Below are 21081 nucleotides of genomic sequence, written 5' to 3'. Positions count from 1 at the left end.
TAATCAAAAGCGGGAGCAGAGCTGTTCGACTGCAAGTAGGTGTGAATGTCAGAGAATAATTTGCAAAAAGCTGATGAGAAAGGGTGAGAAATCCCGACTATACACCATCAAATGCGGTAGCGGAGTTGTTCGGCTGTGAGTAGGTGTGATTCTCCAACCATAATTGCTGAAAAATGTGTTAGAAAAGGTAAGAATGCCGGTCCATACATCATCAAAAGCGGGAGAGGTGGTGTTCAGCTGCAAGTAGGTGTGAATGTCCATTAATAATTGCTTTAAAACATGAAAGAAAATTTTCGAAAATCAAACCTTACATGATCATTAGCGGGAGAGGAGGTGTTCAGCTGCAAGAAGATGTGAATATCCAACTATAATTACTGAAAAATGGGTAGGAAAAGATGCGAATGTCCAACCATAAATCATCAAAAGCAGGAGTGGAGTTGTTGAGCTACAAGAAGGTATGAAAGTCCAACCATGGTTTGTAAAAAGCGGGTAAGAGAAGGTTCGAATACCCGAATATATACCATCAAAAGCGGAAGCGGGGGTGTTCGGCTGCAAGAAGGTGTGAAAGTCCGACCAAAGTTTGTAAAAAGCAGTTAAGAAAAGGTTTGAATATCCAACCGAACATAATCAAAAGCGGGAGCAGAGCTGTTCGACTGCAAGTAGGTGTGAATGTCAGATCATAATTGCTGAAAAATGTGATAGAAAAGACTAGAATGCCAGACAATACATCATCAAAAGCGGGAGAGGTGGTTTTTCGGCTGCAAGTAGGTGTGAATGTCCAGCCATAATTACTCACAAACGGGGGAAGAAAAGGTAGTATTTCCAGACCACACATGATCAAATGGAGGTGGTTCAGCTGCAAGGTGTGAATGTCTGACTAAAGTTTGTAAAAACCGTGTAAGACAAGGGGCGAATGCCCGACAATGTATGATCAAAAGAGGGAGCGGAGGTTTTCGGCTGCAAGGTCTGAATGTCCAACCATAATTTGTAAAAATCGGGGAAGAAAAGGCTCGAAAGCCCGACTATACACCATCAAAAGCGGGAGCAGAGGTGTTCAGGTGCAAGAAGGTCTGAATGTCCGACCAATAATTACTGAAAAATGGGTAAGAAAAGGTGCGAATGCCAAATCATACATCATCAAAAGCAGCAGCGGATGTGTTCGGCTACAAGAAGGTTTGAATGTCCAACCATAGTAAGTAATAGGTGGGTAAGAAAAGGCTCGAAAGCCCGACTATACACCATCAAAAGCGGAAGCGGAGGTGTTCGGCTGCAAGACGGTGTGAACGTTCGACCAAAGTTTGTAAAAAGCATTAAGAAAATGTTCGAATATCCAACCAAACATAATCAAAAGCGGGAGCAGAGCTGTTCGACTGCAAGTAGGTGTGAATATCAGATCATAATTTGCAAAAAGCTGATGAGAAAGGGTGAGAATGCCCGACTATACACTATCAAATGTGGGAGCGGAGGTGTTCGTCTGTGAGTAGGTGTGAATGTCCGACCATAATTGCTGAAAAATGTGTTAGAAAAGGTAAGAATGCCGGACCATATATCATCAAAAGCGGGAGAGGTTGTGTTTGGCTGCAAGAAGGTGTGAATGTCCAGCCATAATTACTCACAAACGGGTAAGAAAAGGTACTATTGCCAGACCATATATGATCAAAACAGGGAGTGGAGGTGGTTCAGCTGCAAGAAGGTTTGAATGTCCGACTAAAGTTTGTAAAAAGCGGGTAAGACAAGGTGTGAATGCCCGACAATGTATGATCAAAAGAGGAGTGGAGGTTTTCGGCTGCAAGAAGGTCTGAATGTCCACCCATAATTACTGAAAAATGGGTAAGAAAAGGTGCGAAAGCCCAACCGCACATGATCATAAGTGGATGAGAAGGTGTTCGACTGCAAGTAGGTGTGAATGTAAGATCATAATTTGTAAAAAGCGGGTAAGAAAAGGTAAGAATGCCCAACCATAAATTATCAAAAGCGGCAGCAGAGTTTCGGCTGGTATTTATCAATGTCTAGATAGATTTCAACAAAAAACAACGTTGTACTTTGCAGTAAAAGAAAGTGCAAATCAAAAGTTTTAGGAATCCGAGAATAAGCTTATTTTCATGAGTTCTGCACGATTTCGGATTTTATGTATAAAATGAATTTCTTCACGCAAACTAAGTTAACACTGCTTTGTCCTTCATATGTACCCATTTCTACATATATTTCAAGCATAAACTTCCTCATACTACCCTGAATGAGAAAGAGCCACACTTGTGATTAAGCCATACCTCCCTTTTGAGGAGTTCTGCATGATTTGGGATTTTATCTATAAAATTAATTCCTTCACTCAAACTATGTTAAAACGGCTTTTACCTTCATATTTATCAATGTCTCGATAGATTTAAACAAAAAAACAACGTTGTACTTTGCAATAAAAGAAAGAGCAAATCAAAAGTTTTAGGAATCCGAGAATAAGCTTATTTTCATGAGTTCTGCACGATTTCGGATTTTATGTATAAAATGAATTCATTCACTCAAACCAAGTTAAAACTGCTTTTTCCTTCATATTTATCAATGTCTAGATCGACTTCAACAAAGAACAACATTGTATTTTGCAGTAGAAGAAAGAGCAAAACTGAAGGATCAGGAATCCGAGAATAAGCTTCTTTTCATACGTTCTGCATGATTTGGGATTTTATGTATAAAATGAATTCCTTCACTCAAACTAAGTTAACACTGCTTTGTCCTTCATATGTACCCATTTCTACATATATTTCAAGCATAAACTTCCTCATACTACCCTGAATGAGAAAGAACCACACTTGTGATTAAGCCATACGCCCCTTTTGAGGAGTTCTGCATGATTTGGGATTTTATCTATAAAATCAATTCCTTCACTCAAACTATGTTAAAACGGCTTTTACCTTCATATTTATCAATGTCTCGATAGATTTAAACAAAAAAAACAACGTTGTACTTTGCAGTAAAAGAAAGAGCCAATCAAAAGTTTTAGGAATCCGAGAATAAGCTTATTTTCATGAGTTCTGCACGATTTCGGATTTTATGTATAAAATGAATTCATTCACTCAAACCAAGTTAAAACTGCTTTTTCCTTCATATTTATATTATTTATCATATTTTGCAGTAGAAGAAAGAGCAACACTGAAGGATCAGGAATCCGAGAATAAGCTTATTTTCTTATGGGCAAGTGGGAACTGCTTTGTCCTTCATATTTATCAATGTGTAGATGGATTTCAACTTCTTCTACTGCAAAGTCCAATGTTTTTCTTTGTTGAAGTCGATCTAGACATTGATGAATATGGAAGGACAAAGCAGTTTTAACTTGGTTTGAGCAAAGCAATTCGTTTTATAGCAAAATCCGAAATCGTGCAGAACTCATGAAAGCAGGCTTTTACTCGGATTCCTGAAACTTTAGATTTGCTCTTTCTTTTACTGCAAAGTACAACGTTGTTTTTTTGTTTAAATATTTCTAGACATGGTAAATATGACGGACAAATCAGTTTTAACATAGTTTGAGTGAAGTAATGCATTTTATAAGCAAAATCCCAAATCATGCAGAATTCACAAAATGCTTTTTCTCGCTTTTCACTGCTTTTTACAAACTTTGGTCGGACGTTCACACCTTCTTGCATCCGAACACCGCTTCCGCTTTTGATGATGTATATTCGGGCATTCGAACCTTTTATTACCCGCTTTTTACAAACCATTGTCGGACTTTCACACCTTCTTGCAGCCGAACACCACCTCTCCTGCTTTTGATGATGTATGGTCCAGTATTCTTACCTTTTCTAACACATTTTTCAGCAATTATGGTCGGACATTCACACCTACTCACAGCTGGACACCTCCGCTCCCGCTTTTGATCATACAACGTCGGGACATCGCTCCTTGTCTTACCAGCTTTTTACAAACTTTAGTCGAACATTCACACCTTCTTGCAGCTGAACACCTCCGCTCCCGCTTTTGATGATGTATAGTCGGGCTTTCGAGCCTTTTCTTACCCGGTTTTTACAAATTATGGTTGGACATTCAGACCTTGCAGCCGAACACCTCCGCTCTCTCTTTTGATCATACATTGTCGGGCATTCGCACCTTGTCTTACCCGCTTTTTACAAACTATAGTCAGACATTCACACCTTGCAGCTGAACCTCCGCTCCCTGTTTTGATCATGTATGGTCTGGCAATACTACCTTTTCTTCCCCCGTTTGTGAGTAATTATGGCTGGACATTCACACCTACTTGCAGTCGAACAGCTCTGCTCCCGCTTTTGATAATGTTTGGTTGGATATTCGAACCTTTTCTTACCCGCTTTTTACAAACCATGGTCGGACTTTCACACCTTCTTGTAGCCGAACAACTCCGCTCCCGCTATTGATTGTGTACAGTAGGGTATTTTAACCTTTTCTTACCCGCTTTTTACCAAGTATGGTCGGACATTCACACCTTCGTACAGCGGAACACCTCCGCTCCCTCTTTTGATGGTGTATGTTCGGGCATTCAAACCTTTTCTTACCCGCTTTTTCCAAACTATGGTCGGCTATTCACAGCTTCCTCTCCACCATACTTGTATGGTGGGATATTCACACCCACTTGCATCCGAAAACCTCCGCCCCAAATTTTGTTGATATTTAGTCGGACATTCGCACCTTACCCGCTTTTGGCAAACTATGGCCTTCTTGCAGCCAAACAACTCTGATCTCGCTTTTGATGATGTAAGGTTGGGCATTCAGACCTTGCTTCACCTGCTTTTCACCAAATATAGTCGGACATTCACACCTTCTTGCAGTCGAACACTTCCGCTCCACCTTTTAGTGTTCTATCACACCTTTTTTTTCACCGCATTTTATACATTATGGTTGGAAATTTTCAACCACTTTCATCCGAAGACCTCTCCTCCCGCTTTTGTTCATATATTTGAACTTTAGTTTGACATTCAAACCTTCTTGCAGCTGAACCACATCCGCTCCCTGTTTTGATCATATATGGTCTGGCAATACTACCTTTTCTTACCCGTTTGTGAGTAATTATGGCTGGACATTCACACCTACTTGCAGCCGAACACAACCTCTCTCGCTTTTGATGATGTATGGACCGGCATTTTTACCTTTTCTAACACATTTTTCAGCAATTATGGTCGGAGATTCACACCTACTCACAGCCGAACAACTCCGCTCCCGCATTTGATGATGTATAGTCGGGCATTCTCACCCTTTCTCATCAGCTTTTTGCAAATTATGATCTGACATTCACACCTACTTGCAGTCGAACAGCTCTGCTCCCGCTTTTGATTATGTTTGGTTGGATATTCGAACCTTTTCTTAACTTCTTTTTACATATTTTGTTTGGACGTTCACACCTTCTTGTAGCCGAACACTTCCACTCCTGCTTTTGATGATGTATGGTTGGGCATTCACACCTTTTTTTTGCCCATTTTTCAGGAATTATGGGTGGACATTCACACCTTGCAGCTGAACACCTCCTATCCCACTTATGATCATGTGCGGTTTGATTTTCAAAAAGTTTCTTTCATGTTTTCTAGCAATTATTGATGGACATGTAGACCTTCTTGCAGCTGAACACCTCCGCTCCCGCTTTTGATCATACATTGTCAGGCATTCGCACCTTGTCTTACCCACTTTTTACAAACTTTAGTCGAACAGTCACACCTTTTTGCAGCCGAACACCACCACTACCGCTTTTGATGATGTATGGTCCAGCATTCTTACCTTTTCTAACACATTCTTCAGCAATTATGGTCGGACATTCACACCTACTCAGAGCCGAACACCTCCGCTCCCGCATTTGATGGTCTATAGTCGGGCATTCTACAGCGTAAAAGACTCATTCTTATGTTTGGTTAGATATTCGAACCTTTTCTTAACTGCTTTTTACAAACTTTGGTCGGACGTTCACAATATCTTGCAGCCGAACACCTCCGCTTCCGCTTTTGATGGTGTATATTCGGGCATACGAACCTTTTCTTACCCGCTTTTTACAAACCAAGGTCGGACTTTCACACCTTCTCTTAGCTGAACAACTCCGCTCCCTCTTTTGATTGTGTACAGTCGGGTAATTTAACCTTTTCTTACCCGCTTTTTACCATCTATGGTCGGACATTCACACCGTCTTACAGCGGAACACCTCCGCTCCCTCTTTTGATGATGTATGGTTAGGCATTCGCACCTTCTCTTACCCATTTTTCAGTAATTATGGGTAGACATTCACACCTTCTTGCAGCTGAACACCTCCTCTCCTGCTTATGATCATGTGCAGTTTGATATTTGAAAATTTTCTTTCATGTTTTCTAGCAATTATTGATGGACATTCAGACCGTCTTGCAGCTGAACACCTCCGCTCCAGCTGTTGATGGTGTATAGTCGGGCTTTCGAGCCTTTTCTTCCCCGATTTTTACAAATTATGGATGGACATTCAGACCTTCTTTCAGCCGAAAACCTCCGCTCCCTCTTTTGATCATACATTGTCGGGCATTCGCACCTTTTCTTACCCGCTTTTTACAATTCATGGTCGGACTTTCACACCTTTTAGTAGCGGAACAACTCTGCTCCCGCTATTGATTGTGTACAATCGGGTATTTTAACCTTTTCTTACCTGCTTTTTGCCAACTATGGTTGGACATTCACACCTTCTTACAGCGGAACACCTCCGCTCCCTCCATTGATGGTGTATGTTCGGGCATTCGAACCTTTTCTTACCCGCTTTTTACAAACTATGGTCAGACATTCAAACCTTCTTGTAGCCGAACACATCCACTCCTGCTTTTGATGATGGGTATTCAAACCTACTTGTTGCCCGCTTTTCATTAATTATGGGTGGACATACACACCTTGTCGCAGCCAAACACCTCCGCTCCCTGTTAGGATCATGTATGGTTGGGCATTCGTACCTTTTCTTACCCATTTTGCAGTAATTATGGGTGGACATTCACACCTTCTTGCATTTGAACACCTCCTCTCCCGCTTATGATCATGTGCGGTTTGATTTTCGAAAATTCTCTTCCATGTTTTCTAGCAATTATTGATGGACATTCAGACCTTCTTGCTGCTGAACACCTCCGCTCCAGCTGTTGATGGTGTATAGTCGGGCTTTTGAGCCTTTTCTTCCCAGATTTTTACAAAATATGGATGGACATTCAGACCTTGTTTCAGCCGAAAACCTCCGCTCCCTCTTTTGATCATACATTGTCGGGCATTCGCACCTTTTCTTACCCGCTTTTTACAAACCATGGTCGGACTTTCACACCTTTTAGTAGCGGAACAACTCTGCTCCCGCTATTGATTGTGTACAATCGGGTATTTTAACCTTTTCTTACCTGCTTTTTGCCAACTATGGTCGGACATTCACACCTTCTTACAGCGGAACACCTCCGCTCCCTCCTTTGATGGTGTATGTTCGGGCATTCGAACCTTTTCTTACCCGCTTTTTACAAACTATGGTCAGACATTCACACCTTCTTGCAGCCGAACACTTCCGCTCTACCTTTTAGTGTTCTATGGGGTATTCACACCTTTTTTTTCACCGCATTTTATAGATTATGGTTGTAAATTCTCACCCACTCTTATCCGAAGACCTCTCCTCCTGCTTTGGTTAATATATAGTCGGGCATTCAAACCTTTTCTTACCCGCTTTTTACTAATTATGTTCGAACATTCACACCTACTTGCAGCCGAACACCTCCGCTCCCGCTTTTGATGGTGTATAGTCGGGCTTTCGAGCCTTTTCTTCCCCGGTTTTTACAAATTATGGTTGGACATTCAGACCTTGCAGCCGAAAACCTCCGCTCCCTCTTTTGATCATACATTGTCAGGCATTCGCACCTACTTGCAGCCGAATACTTCCGCTCCACCTTTTAGTGATGTATGGTTGGCATTTGCACCTTTTCTTACCCTTTCTTACCCTACTGATTACTTAAGATTAAGTTGTTTTTTCGCAAACTACAACATTTTTTTAATTGTTGAAACTTGATTTGAAGTGGATAAATAAGGAGGACAAACAGTTTTAAGTCAGGCTGATAGAAGGAATTAATTTTATAGCAAAATCTGTATTTCGTCATATGTCGAGAGATGCTTATTGCTGAAGAAGTACAAAGTACAACGTTGTTTATCGTTGAAACTTGATTAGACATGAATAAATATGAAGGACAAAGCAGTCTTAACTTGGTTAGAGTTAAGGAATTCGTTTTATAGGAGAATCCGAATTCGTGCATAACTCGTAAAATAGAGCTTATTTTCGGATTCCTGAAGAATGAGTCTGGTTCTTTCTCATAATACAAAGTTTGTTGTTTATTGTTGAAACTTCATCAGAAGTGAAGAAATAAATGAATGCCTATCAACAAATGTGGGATCTAAACTCTAGTGCTTCCTCTAAAATAATTTCCTTTCTCAATTCAGAAATGTGTGTGTGTAAGTCACAACACCCGTGACACCAAAACGGCTTTCTTTTCTCTCTTTTCTCTACACTCTGCACTGTGAGCACACACACCAAATCAGAAAGGCTTTTTTCTCTCTTTTCTACATTATGGACTGTGGGGACACAAAACCGCTCTCTCTTTTTTTTTTTTGATTGTGTGCCAGGGCGTTGTCTCACGTATTAGATTATGCTTACGATACGAATGGGTTTTATCAGTCACATCAGAATCCATACATACTGATCCTCCCGTAATAAAATGGTCGGATCTTATCAAACACACTTTGTTTCTTGTGACAATCAAGTCAGCGAAACAGCGTATACACGTCAAGACACTGAATCAAGTTTGCCACAAGAACTCATAAGTTTGGCAGTATTGCTCTGCCGTCAGCAATCATACACCCATTTTATTTTCATGAGACATGTGCAGGCACCTGTTCATCTACTGTTCTATCACTATGAATTAGTTTATCTATTATCAATAAGGATACTTCTACAACTACTATCAAAGTATGTCCAGACTTCTTATGTTGTCAGTTGCTATATATGAATAAGTGGGTAGCTACTGACAAGCATTAAGCATGTCACACAGCCCAAACATATAACATTTCAGGACACACCACACAGTTAACAACCACCGTGAAGTGTCAAAGCCCAAACATGTAACATTCAACAGGACACTTAAACAACACATTCAAATCAAACAGTCAGACAACATACAAGAACATATACCCCAGCCGGCATTGCTCCCTGCCTATTTTCCTACAGCTCACTATGTGTGCGCACATCTTTATTCACAAAAGTTCAACTTATACTCTTTTACCCAAGCTGCTACAGCTCGATTGGCCGAATACCCTTAGATCCTATTTCGGTGAATTTGACATCTGCCTTACATGTAACAGATTAGCGGTTTAGCAGTTTTAATTTAGTTTGAGTGAAGGAATTCATTTTATAGCAAAATCCGAAATCGTGAAGAACTCATGAAAGTAAGCTTATTCTCGGATTCCTGAAACTTTAGATTTGCTCTTTCTTTTACTGCAAAGTACAACGTTGTTTTTTTTTTGTTTAAATCTTTCTAGACATGGTAAATATGAAGGACAAAGCAGTTTTAACATAGTTTGAGTGAAGGAATTCATTTTATAGATAAAATCCCAAGAGTCTGCTGAGAAAAGAATGCGAAGCAGACTTTAACACGGCTCTGGGAGCGAGCCGAGTGTGGGCTAACCGGGAGAATTGCTTGAAAGAAACGCGACACCGAATGAGCGGTCAGAACAAAGCCTCAATACGGTGTTCCCGTGGTGTTTTTGTTGCTGCCTTGTCGATTGCACAGGGGCAAGCGTTTCAACCAAGCAACGCTCACCATGGGGAAGGTGGCTATGCCAACTAGCCTGATGCCCTGCTCCCGCAGTGACGGATAATCGTACTCTGGTTTCTCTTCATAACATACAAGTCTTTCGCCTTTTACTAAAGACTTTCGTGGAGAGCAGCACTAATGAGTTGTTTCTATTTTTGGCAGGCTTTACCTTTGCGGGTGAAGCCCTTTCTGTCTGTGCAAAAGAAATCTTGTTACTGTGCAGAGTGACTTCTCTGAGTAGAGTCCCCTTACTTGTTGCGATTGTGCCGATGTTCGAAGCTGGAGTGCAAAGTTGTTGCTTGAATGGTGCTTGCTGGAGCATGCGGGAGTGCAAAGTTATACCATTTAAAAGGGCTGAAGAGTGCTCAGTGCAGCGGGTGGGCGGAGGTGCAACGTGACACTCTGGCCACCTATGGCCATAAAAAGAACACTGCTACAAGTGCGCATTGTGCCAGCAAGGGCCCTCGGACCTGAAACAGTGGACAGTTATCGCTTCTTGGCCTTTTGGCTAAGATCAAGTGTAGTATCTGTTCTTATCAGTTTAATGTGTCCTCTATACGAGGACTACATATTAAATGGATTTTTAAGAATAGGAGTTGAAAAAGAAGCTTGCTCCGTTCACTCCAAGCATCGACCCAGTACTGCAGTGCCGCTGGGAACGGTGCGCTCTTCTCTGCTCTTGTGAAAAAGCAAACAGCGGTGCAGGATGGAAGTTTCAGGGAGCCCAAGATGAAACTTTCTTTTAATCTGCTGAGAAAAGAGAGTGAATGCGAAGTAGACTTTAACACAGCTCTGGAAGCGAGCCGAATGTGGGCTAACCGGGAGAATTGCTTGAAAGAAACGCGACACCGAATGAGTGGTCAGAACAAAGCCTCAATACGGTGTTCCCGTGGTGTTTGTGGCTGCCTTGTCTTTTGCACAGAGTAAAAGACAAGGCAGCCATCGAATAGGGCCCGATTGTTCCTACTTGGTCAGCCGAGGAGCAAGGGGGGGGAGCAAGCGTCTCAACCAAGCAAATCTCACCAAGTAGGAACAATCGGGCCCTATTCGATTGCTGCAACACCTGAAAGAGATATTGATGCGAGACCCGATCAAAAGCTTTTTCAAAGTCTAAATTTAAGATGACAAGCCGGGTGTTTCTGTCTCTAGCGTAATCAATGATGTCTCGAATCAGTACGAGGCTGTCGGTGAGTTGTCTCTCTGAGATGGCACAAGCCTGGTCTGGGTGAATTACCTCCTCTAAAACAGAGGACATCCGTGTCGTTAAAACTTTGCTAAAAAGTTTACAGTCAAAGTTTAAAAGTGTGATGGGCCTCCAATTCTTTAGGTCAGTCTTATCATTTTTATCAGAAGTGAAGAAATAAATGAATGCCTATCAACAAATGTTGGATCTAAACTCTAGTGCTTCCTCTAAAATAATTTCCTTTCTCAATTTAGAAATGTGTGTGTGTAAGTCACAACACCCGTGACACCAAAACGGCTTTCTTTTCTCTACACTCTGCACTGTGAGCACACACACCAAATCAGAAAGGCTTTTTTCTCTCTTTTCTACATTATGGACTGTGGGGACACAAAACCGCTCTCTCTTTTTTTTTTTATCGTGTGCCAGGGCGTTGTCTCACGTATTAGATTGTGCTTAAGATACGAATGGGTTTTATCAGTCACATCAGAATCCATACATACTGATCCTCCCGTAATAAAATGGTCGGATCTTATCAAACACACTTTGTTTCTTCTGACAATCAAGTCAGCGAAACAGCGTATACACGTCAAGACACTGAATCAAGTTTGCCACAAGAACTCATAAGTTTGGCAGTATTGCTCTGCCGTCAGCAATCATACATCCATTTTATTTTCGTGAGACATGTGCAGGCACCTGTTCATCTACTGTTCTATCACTATGAATTAGTTTATCTATTATCAATAAGGATACTTCTACAACTACTCTATCAAAGTATGTCCGGACTTCTTACGTTGTCAGTTGCTATATATGAATAAGTGGGTAGCTACTGAGAAGCATTAAGCATGTCACACAGCCCAAACATATAACATTTCAGGACACACCACACAGTTAACAACCACAGTGAAGCGTGTCAAAGCCCAAACATGTAACATTCAACAGGACACTTACACAACACATTCAAATCAAACAGTCAGACAACATACAAGAACATATACCCCAGCCGGCATTGCTCCCTGCCTATTTTCCTACAGCTCACTATGTGTGCGCACACCTTTATTCACAAACTCTTCAACTTATACTCTTTTACCGAAGCTGCTACAGCTCGATTGGCCGAATACCGAATAATCCTAATTCGGTGAATTTGACATCTGCCTTACATGTAACAGATTAGCGGTTTAGCAGTTTTAATTTAGTTTGAGTGAAGGAATTCATTTTATAGCAAAATCCGAAATCGTGAAGAACTCATGAAAGTAAGCTTATTCTCGGATTCCTGAAACTTTAGATTTGCTATTTCTTTTACTGCAAAGTACAACGTTGGTTTTTTTGTTTAAATCTTTCAAGACATGGTAAATATGAAGGACAAAGCAGTTTTAACATAGTTTGAGTGAAGGAATTCATTTTATTGATAAAATCCCAAGAGTCTGCTGAGAAAAGAGAGTGAATGCGAAGTAGAGTTTAACACGGCTCTGGGAGCGAGCCGAGTGCGGGCTAACCGGGAGAATTGCTTGAAAGAAACGCGACACCGAATGAGCGGTCAGAACAAAGCCTCAATACGGTTTTCCCGTGGTGTTTTTGTTGCTGCCTTGTCTTTTGCACAGAGTAAAAGACAAGGCAGCCATCGAATAGGGCCCGATTGTTCCTACTTGGTCAGCCGAGGAGCAAGGGGGGGGGGGGGGGGGGGGGGGGGGGGAGCAAGCGTCTCAACCAAGCAAAGCTCACCATGGGGAAGGTGGCTATGCCAACTAGCCTGATGCCCTGCTCCCGCAGTGACGGATAATCGTACTCTGGTTTCTCTTCATAACGTACAAGTCTTTCGCCTTTTACTAAAGATTTTTGTGGAGAGCAGCACTAATGAGTTGTTTCTATTTTTGGCAGGCTTTACCTTTGCGGGTGAAGCCCTTTCTGTCTGTGCAAAAGAAATCTTGTTACTGTGCAGAGTGACTTCTCTGAGTAGAGTCGCCTTACTTGTTGCGACTGTGCCGATGTTCGAAGCTGGAGTGCAAAGTTGTTGCTTGAATGGTGCTTGCTGGAGCGTGCGGGAGTGCAAAGTTATACCATTTAAAAGGGCTGAAGAGTGCTCAGTGCAGCAGGTGGGCGGAGGTGCAAAGTGACACTCTGGCCACCTATGGCCATAAAAAGAACAGGGGTGTTAGCGGACAAGTGCGCATTGTGCCAGGAAGGGCCCTCGGACGTGAACCAGTGGACAGTTGTCGCTTCTCGGCCTTTTGGCTAAGATCAAGTGTAGTATCTGTTCTTATCAGTTTAATATCTGGTATGTCCTCTATACGAGGACTACATATTAAATGGATTTTTAGCAATAGGAGTTGAAAAAGTAGCTTGCTCCGTTCACTCCAAGCATTGACCCCGTACTGCAGTGCCGCTGGGAACGGTGCGCTCTTCTCTACTCTTGTGAAAAAGCAAACAGCGGTGCAGGATGCAAGTTTCAGGGAGCCCAAGATGAAACTTTCTTTTAGTCTGCTGAGAAAAGAGAGTGAATGCGAAGTAGACTTTAACATGGCTCTGGGAGCGAGCCGAGTGCGGGCTAACCGGGAGAATTGCTTGAAAGAAACGCCATACCAAATGAGCGGTCAGAACAAAGCCTCAATACGGTGTTCCCGTTGTGTTTTTGTTGCTGCCGCTGTTTGCTTTTTCACAAGAGCGCACCTGTTGAGGGGGGGCCTGGAGGGGCCTGGGTGATGGTGGGTCTCAGGCCCGGGCTGCTGCGACTGGTGTGACCGGGTGGTTTGTTTGTTTGTTTTTTGTTGTTGTTTGTTTGTTTTTTGTAGAGGTCCTCCGGAGTGGGGTTGGGTTGAGTGGGGTGGGGCGGGATGGGTACCTTCTGGGGGTACAGTAGCTCCCAGAATATGGTCGCTGCAGGCCCCGAGCCTGGTGGACATCAGGCCCTCCTGTCCTGTGTTGGCTCCCTTTTAAAAAGTACAGAACTTAGAACAGGTCTAGGCCCTGGCTTTCGGCAGAACTGTCTTCTTTACTTTTTTTTTTTTTTCCCCTTATCGTGTTCAGCATTATGGCAGCAGAATTGTAGTCTGAATACCTTTGATGCCAAACAGATTTGCTTTGCCAAGGGAAGTCTTATAAATGTAAAGCTCCCCTTGATGCCCATTTATTTATTTCTGTTTACAATATATGACATGTAATAGAACTGAACCGGACCGGGGGACAAGGAAAGAAGAAGAGGAAAGAAGAGAAAAACAGAACATACATCGCATACAACACAGCTGTGGATATAGATGACCTGAGACGACATGATAATACATCAACTGCTTAGCGACCATGCTACTGGACTAATGAATGTGGTTGTGTGTGTGTGAGAACATGCAACACCCATGGCACAGGACCTACATGATAACCGTGCTTAGTTATGAGTGTATAAGCGTACAGGGCCACAATCCACAGCCCCCCCAAGCAATCAGAAGCAGGCAGAGAGGGCCACAAGACCCAGGCAACCAGCAGCCCCCACAGAGCACAGAACCCAGGAAGCCCACCGCAGGGGCAACCACGCATCCACCCAGAAGACTGCAGAGGAAGCCCCCGGAAAGAGTCCCCATAAGCATAGGGCAGAGGCCCTCCGGGAGCCAGGGGCAACAGCCCACCGACGTCGCCAGGCCCCAGCCGCCCAGACATGGGCCGTGCACTGGATCCGGGCCCCAGGAGCCCGAGCGCCCCCAAACCCCCCGACAGAGGCCCCACCCAATACCCAGGAGGGCCAAGCGCCCCAGACAGCCACACAGTGGGTCAGCGCCTGCCCCAGCACCCCTGGCCAAGTGCCCTGGGAGTCAAGACGTGCCCACAGGTGGGTGAAGTCGCGAGCAGCGGAGAGAGGCCACGCCACCCCCCCCATCGGGAGAAGCACAGGCAGGCCAGGCGACAGCAAGTCCAAGATCCAGGCCCAATCATTACCACACACAGTTTCATGTCCCATACATCCACACGTCCTCCCTCCCTCGACTCCGCTGGGGTGTAGTGCAGCGGGCACACCAGGGGGCCAGCAGCCCCCCAGCCACCACAGACCCCAAACCAGCAGAACAATTAATTAATCCTCCTGGCCCCTCCCGCCCCGAGCAGCAACCAGGAAGCAGGGGTGTGCGAAGAAGACCCCTCCCCTCACCCTTCTGGCTCTTCAATATTTTCTAATAGTGAGCAATTAAAATTGAGGGGCAGCCAAACTTGTAGAACTGGGAGCGTGGCCCTCTGGGCAGCCTAAATACCCAAAGAGCCCCGCCCACCAGATGCCACTCAGTGTAACCACCCCCCCAAGACCTAATGTGTGTGTGTGAGTGTGTTTGATAAGTAGTAATGTCTAAGGTGTAATTAAAACAGGGGTGGGAACTGCAGAGTGCAACTACTGCAGAGTCCGCTACACCCCACCGAACACACACGCCCCCAAAACCCTTCATGTGTGAGTGTGTGCTGTGTACAGGAGCCAGAAGGGAGAGGGGTATGGGGATATACACTGGGGGCAGCCAGGGACTGGCTGCAATAGGCATCCCCGCTACCAGGGAGCCAACACAGGACAGGAGGGCCTGATGTCCACCAGGCTCGGGGCCTGCAGCGACCATATTCTGGGAGCTACTGTACCCCCAGAAGGTACCCATCCCGCCCCACCCCACTCAACCCAACCCCACTCCGGAGGACCTCTACAAAAAACAAACAAACAACAACAAAAAACAAACAAACAAACCACCCGGTCACACCAGTCGCAGCAGCCCGGGCCTGAGACCCACCATCACCCAGGCCCCCCCAGGGCCCCCCCTCAACAGGTGCGCTCTTGTGAAAAAGCAAACAGCGGCAGCAACAAAAACACAACGGGAACACCGTATTGAGGCTTTGTTCTGACCGCTCATTTGGTATGGCGTTTCTTTCAAGCAATTCTCCCGGTTAGCCGACACTCGGCTCGCTCCCATAGCCGGGTTAAAGTCTACTTCGCATTCACTCTCTTTTCTCAGCAGACTAAAAGAAAGTTTCATCTTGGGCTCCCTGAAACTTGCATCCTGCACCGCTGTTTGCTTTTTCACAAGAGTAGAGAAGAGCGCACCGTTCCCAGCGGCACTGCAGTACGGGGTCAATGCTTGGAGTGAACGGAGCAAGCTACTTTTTCAACTCCTATTGCTAAAAATCCATTTAATATGTAGTCCTCGTATAGAGGACATATCAGATATTAAACTGATAAGAACAGATACTACACTTGATCTTAGCCAAAAGGCCGAGAGGCGACAACTGTCCACTGGTTCACTTCCGAGGGCCCTTCCTGGCACAATGCGCACTTGTCCGCTAACACCCCTGTTCTTTTTATGGCCATAGGTGGCCAGAGTGTCACTTTGCACCTCCGCCCACCCGCTGCACTGAGCACTCTTCAGCCCTTTTAAATGGTATAACTTTGCACTCCCGCACGCTCCAGCAAGCACCATTCAAGCAACAACTTTGCACTCCAGCTTCGAACATCGGCACAGTCGCAACAAGTAAGGCGACTCTACTCAGAGAAGTCACTCTGCACAGTAACAAGATTTCTTTTGCACAGACAGAAAGGGCTTCACCCGCAAAGGTAAAGCCTGCCAAAAATAGAAACAACTCATTAGTGCTGCTCTCCACAGAAGTCTTTAGTAAAAGGTGAAAGACTTGTACGTTATGAAGAGAAACCAGAGTACGATTATCCGTCACTGCGGGAGCAGGGCATCAGGCTAGTTGGCATAGCCACCTTCCCCATGGTGAGCTTTGCTTGGTTGAGACGCTTGCTCCCCCCCCCCCCTTGCTCCTCGGCTGACCAAGTAGGAACAATCGGGCCCTATTCGATGGCTGCCTTGTCTTTTACTCTTTTCAAAAGACAAGGCAGCAACAAAAACACCACGAGAAAACCGTATTGAGGCTTTGTTCTGACCGCTCATTCGGTGTCGCGTTTCTTTCAAGCAATTCTCCCGGTTAGCCCGCACTCGGCTCGCTCCCAGAGCCGTGTTAAAGTCTACTTCGCATTCACTCTCTTTTCTCAGCAGACTCTTGGGATTTTATCAATAAAATGAATTCCTTCACTCAAACTATGTTAAAACTGCTTTGTCCTTCATATTTACCATGTCTTGAAAGATTTAAACAAAAAAACAAACGTTGTACTTTGCAGTAAAAGAAATAGCAAATCTAAAGTTTCAGGAATCCGAGAATAAGCTTACTTTCATGAGTTCTTCACGATTTCGGATTTTGCTATAAAATGAATTCCTTCACTCAAACTAAATTAAAACTGCTAAACCGCTAATCTGTTACATGTAAGGCAGATGTCAAATTCACCGAATTAGGATTATTCGGTATTCGGCCAATCGAGCTGTAGCAGCTTCGGTAAAAGAGTATAAGTTGAAGAGTTTGTGAATAAAGGTGTGCGCACACATAGTGAGCTGTAGGAAAATAGGCAGGGAGCAATGCCGGCTGGGGTATATGTTCTTGTATGTTGTCTGACTGTTTGATTTGAATGTGTTGTGTAAGTGTCCTGTTGAATGTTACATGTTTGGGCTTTGACACTTCACGGTGGTTGTTAACTGTGTGGTGTGTCCTGAAATGTTATATGTTTGGGCTGTGTGACATGCTTAATGCTTGTCAGTAGCTACCCACTTATTCATATATAGCAACTGACAACATAAGAAGTCTGGACATACTTTGATAGTAGTTGTAGAAGTATCCTTATTGATAATAGATAAACTAATTCATAGTGATAGAACAGTAGATGAACAGGTGCCTGCACATGTCTCACGAAAATAAAATGGGTGTATGATTGCTGACGGCAGAGCAATACTGCCAAACTTATGAGTTCTTGTGGCAAACTTGATTCAGTGTCTTGACGTGTATACGCTGTTTCGCTGACTTGATTGTCACAAGAAACAAAGTGTGTTTGATAAGATCCGACCATTTTATTACGGGAGGATCAGTATGTATGGATTCTGATGTGACTGATAAACCCATTCGTATCGTAAGCATAATCTAATACGTGAGACAACGCCCTGGCACACAATCAAAAAAAAAAAAGAGAGAGCGGTTTTGTGTCCCCACAGTCCATAATGTAGAAAAGAGAGAAAAAAGCCTTTCTGATTTGGTGTGTGTTCTCACAGTGCAGAGTGTAGAGAAAAGAGAGAAAAGAAAGCCGTTTTGGTGTCACGGGTGTTGTAACTTAGACACACACATTTCTGAATTGAGAAAGGAAATTATTTTAGAGGAAGCACTAGAGTTTAGATCCCACATTTGTTGATAGGCATTCATTTATTTCTTCACTTCTGATGAAGTTTCAACAATAAACAACAAACTTTGTATTATGAGAAAGAACCAGACTCATTCTTCAGGAATCCGAAAATAAGCTCTATTTTACGAGTTATGCACGAATTCGGATTCTCCTATAAAACCTTAACTCTAACCAAGTAAAGACTGCTTTGTCCTTCATATTTATTCATGTCTAATCAAGTTTCAACGATAAACAACGTTGTACTTTTTACTTCTTCAGCAATAAGCATCTCTCGACATATGACGAAATACAGATTTTGCTATAAAATTAATTCCTTCTATCAGCCTGACTCAAAACTGTTTGTCGTCCTTATTTATCCACTTCAAATCAAGTTTCAACAATTAAAAAAATGTTGTAGTTTGAGAAAAAACAACTTAATCTTAAGCAATCAGTAGGGTAAGAAAGGGTAAGAAAAGGTGCAAATGCCAACCATACATCACTAAAAGGTGGAGCGGAAGTATTCGGCTGCAAGTAGGTGCGAATGCCTGACAATGTATGATCAAAAGAGGGAGCGGAGGTTTTCGGCTGCAAGGTCTGAATGTCCAACCATAATTTGTAAAAACCGGGGAAGAAAAGGCTCGAAAGCCCGACTATACACCATCAAAAGCGGGAGCGGAGGTGTTCGGCTGAGAGTAGGTGTGAATGTTCGACCATAATTTGTAAAAAGCGGGTAAGAAAAGGTTCGAATGCTCGACTATATATTAACCAAAGCAGGAGGAGAGGTCTTCGGATAAGAGTGGGTGAGAATTTACAACCATAATGTATAAAATGCGGTGAAAAAAAAAGGTGTGAATACCCCATAGAACACTAAAAGGTAGAGCGGAAGTGTTCGGCTGCAAGAAGGTGTGAATGTCTGACCATAGTTTGTAAAAAGCGGGTAAGAAAAGGTTCGAATGCCCGAACATACACCATCAAAGGAGGGAGCGGAGGTGTTCCGCTGTAAGAAGGTGTGAATGTCCGACCATAGTTGGCAAAAAGCAGGTAAGAAAAGGTTAAAATACCCGATTGTACACAATCAATAGCGGGAGCAGAGTTGTTCTGCTACTAAAAGGTGTGAAAGTCCGACCATGGTTTGTAAAAAGCGGGTAAGAAAAGGTGCGAATGCCCGACAATGTATGATCAAAAGAGGGAGCGGAGGTTTTCGGCTGAAACAAGGTCTGAATGTCCATCCATATTTTGTAAAAATCTGGGAAGAAAAGGCTCGAAAGCCCGACTATACACCATCAACAGCTGGAGCGGAGGTGTTCAGCTGCAAGAAGGTCTGAATGTCCATCAATAATTGCTAGAAAACATGGAAGAGAATTTTCGAATATCAAACCGCACATGATCATAAGCGGGAGAGGAGGTGTTCAAATGCAAGAAGGTGTGAATGTCCACCCATAATTACTGCAAAATGGGTAAAAAAAAGTACGAATGCCCAACCATACATGATCCTAACAGGGAGCGGAGGTGTTTGGCTGCGACAAGGTGTGTATGTCCACCCATAATTAATGAAAAGCGGGCAACAAGTAGGTTTGAATACCCATCATCAAAAGCAGGAGTGGATGTGTTCGGCTACAAGAAGGTTTGAATGTCTGACCATAGTTTGTAAAAAGCGGGTAAGAAAAGGTTCGAATGCCCGAACATACACCATCAAAGGAGGGAGCGGAGGTGTTCCGCTGTAAGAAGGTGTGAATGTCCAACAGTAATTGGCAAAAAGCGGGTAAGAAAAGGTTAAAATACCCTATTGTACACAATCAATAGCGGGAGCAGAGTTGTTCCGCTACTAAAAGGTGTCAAAGTCCGACCATGAATTGAAAAAGCAGGTAAGAAAAGGTGCGAATGCCCGACAATGTATGATCAAAAGAGGGAGCGGAGGTTTTCAGCTGAAAGAAGGTCTGAATGTCCATCCATAATTTGTGAAAATCGGGGAAGAAAAGGCTCGAAAGCCCGACTATACACCATCAACAGCTGGAGCGGAGGTGTTCAGCTGCAAGAAGGTCTGAATGTCCATCAATAATTGCTAGAAAACATGGAAGAGAATTTTCGAATATCAAACTGCACATGATCATAAGCGGGAGAGGAGGTGTTAAAATGCAAAAAGGTGTGAATGTCCACCCATAATTACTGCAAAATGGGTAAGAAAAGGTACGAATGCCCAACCATACATCATCAAAAGCAGGAGTGGATGTGTTCGGCTACAAGAAGGTTTTAATGTCCGACCATAGTTTGTAAAAAGCGGGTAAGAAAAGGTTCGAATGCCCGAACATACACCATCAAAAGAGGGAGCGGAGGTGTTCCACTGTAAGAAGGTATGAATGTCTGACCATAGTTGGTAAAAAGCGGGTAAGAAAAGGTGAAAATACCCGACTGTACACAATCAATAGCGGGAGCGGAGTTGTTCGGCTACTAAAAGGTGTGAAAGTCCGACCCTGGTTTGTAAAAAGCGGGTAAGAGAAGGTGCGAATGCCCGACAATGTATGATCAAAAGAGGGAGCGGAGGTTTTCGGCTGCAAGAAGGTCTGAATGTCCAACAATAATTTTGTAAAAACCGGGGAAGAAAAGGCTCGAAAGCCCGACTATACATCATCAAAAGCGGGAGCGGAGGTGTTCAGCTGCAAGAAGGTCTGAATGTCCATCAATAATTGCTAGAAAACATGAAAGAAAATTTTCGAATATCAAACCACACATCATCATAAGCGGGAGAGGAGGTGTTCAGCTGCAAGAAGGTGTGAATGTTTTAACTTGGTTTGAGTGAATGAATTCATTTTATATATAAAATCCCAAATCATGCAGAACTCCTCAAAAGGGGCGTATGGCTTAATCACAAGTGTGGTTCTTTCTCATTCAGGGTAGTATGAGGAAGT

At 43.5% G+C, this 21081-nt stretch overlaps 6 non-coding genes across 6 annotated transcripts; 4 read left to right on the top strand and 2 right to left on the bottom strand.

Moving 5' to 3' along the window:
• Window positions 1-9848: 9848 nt before the first annotated feature.
• Window positions 9849-9962, top strand: LOC140288153 (U5 spliceosomal RNA). The gene has a single exon (XR_011912039.1). It is a non-coding gene; the product is annotated as a U5 spliceosomal RNA (small nuclear RNA).
• A 308-nt stretch (window positions 9963-10270) lies between these two features.
• Window positions 10271-10454, top strand: LOC140288152 (U2 spliceosomal RNA). The gene has a single exon (XR_011912038.1). It is a non-coding gene; the product is annotated as a U2 spliceosomal RNA (small nuclear RNA).
• A 2290-nt stretch (window positions 10455-12744) lies between these two features.
• On the top strand, window positions 12745-12858 carry LOC140288150 (U5 spliceosomal RNA). The gene has a single exon (XR_011912036.1). It is a non-coding gene; the product is annotated as a U5 spliceosomal RNA (small nuclear RNA).
• Window positions 12859-13174: 316 nt separating this feature from the next.
• On the top strand, window positions 13175-13365 carry LOC140288151 (U2 spliceosomal RNA). The gene has a single exon (XR_011912037.1). It is a non-coding gene; the product is annotated as a U2 spliceosomal RNA (small nuclear RNA).
• A 2642-nt stretch (window positions 13366-16007) lies between these two features.
• Window positions 16008-16198, bottom strand: LOC140288149 (U2 spliceosomal RNA). The gene has a single exon (XR_011912035.1). It is a non-coding gene; the product is annotated as a U2 spliceosomal RNA (small nuclear RNA).
• A 316-nt stretch (window positions 16199-16514) lies between these two features.
• On the bottom strand, window positions 16515-16628 carry LOC140288154 (U5 spliceosomal RNA). Its single transcript, XR_011912040.1, has one exon. It is a non-coding gene; the product is annotated as a U5 spliceosomal RNA (small nuclear RNA).
• Window positions 16629-21081: the final 4453 nt, after the last annotated feature.

The sequence above is a fragment of the Leuresthes tenuis genome, unplaced genomic scaffold (genome assembly GCF_036924035.1).
Source record: "Leuresthes tenuis unplaced genomic scaffold, fLeuTen1.0.hap1 SCAF_240, whole genome shotgun sequence".
NCBI lineage: Eukaryota > Metazoa > Chordata > Actinopteri > Atheriniformes > Atherinopsidae > Leuresthes > Leuresthes tenuis.
This window is presented reverse-complemented; position numbering and strand designations above follow the sequence as displayed.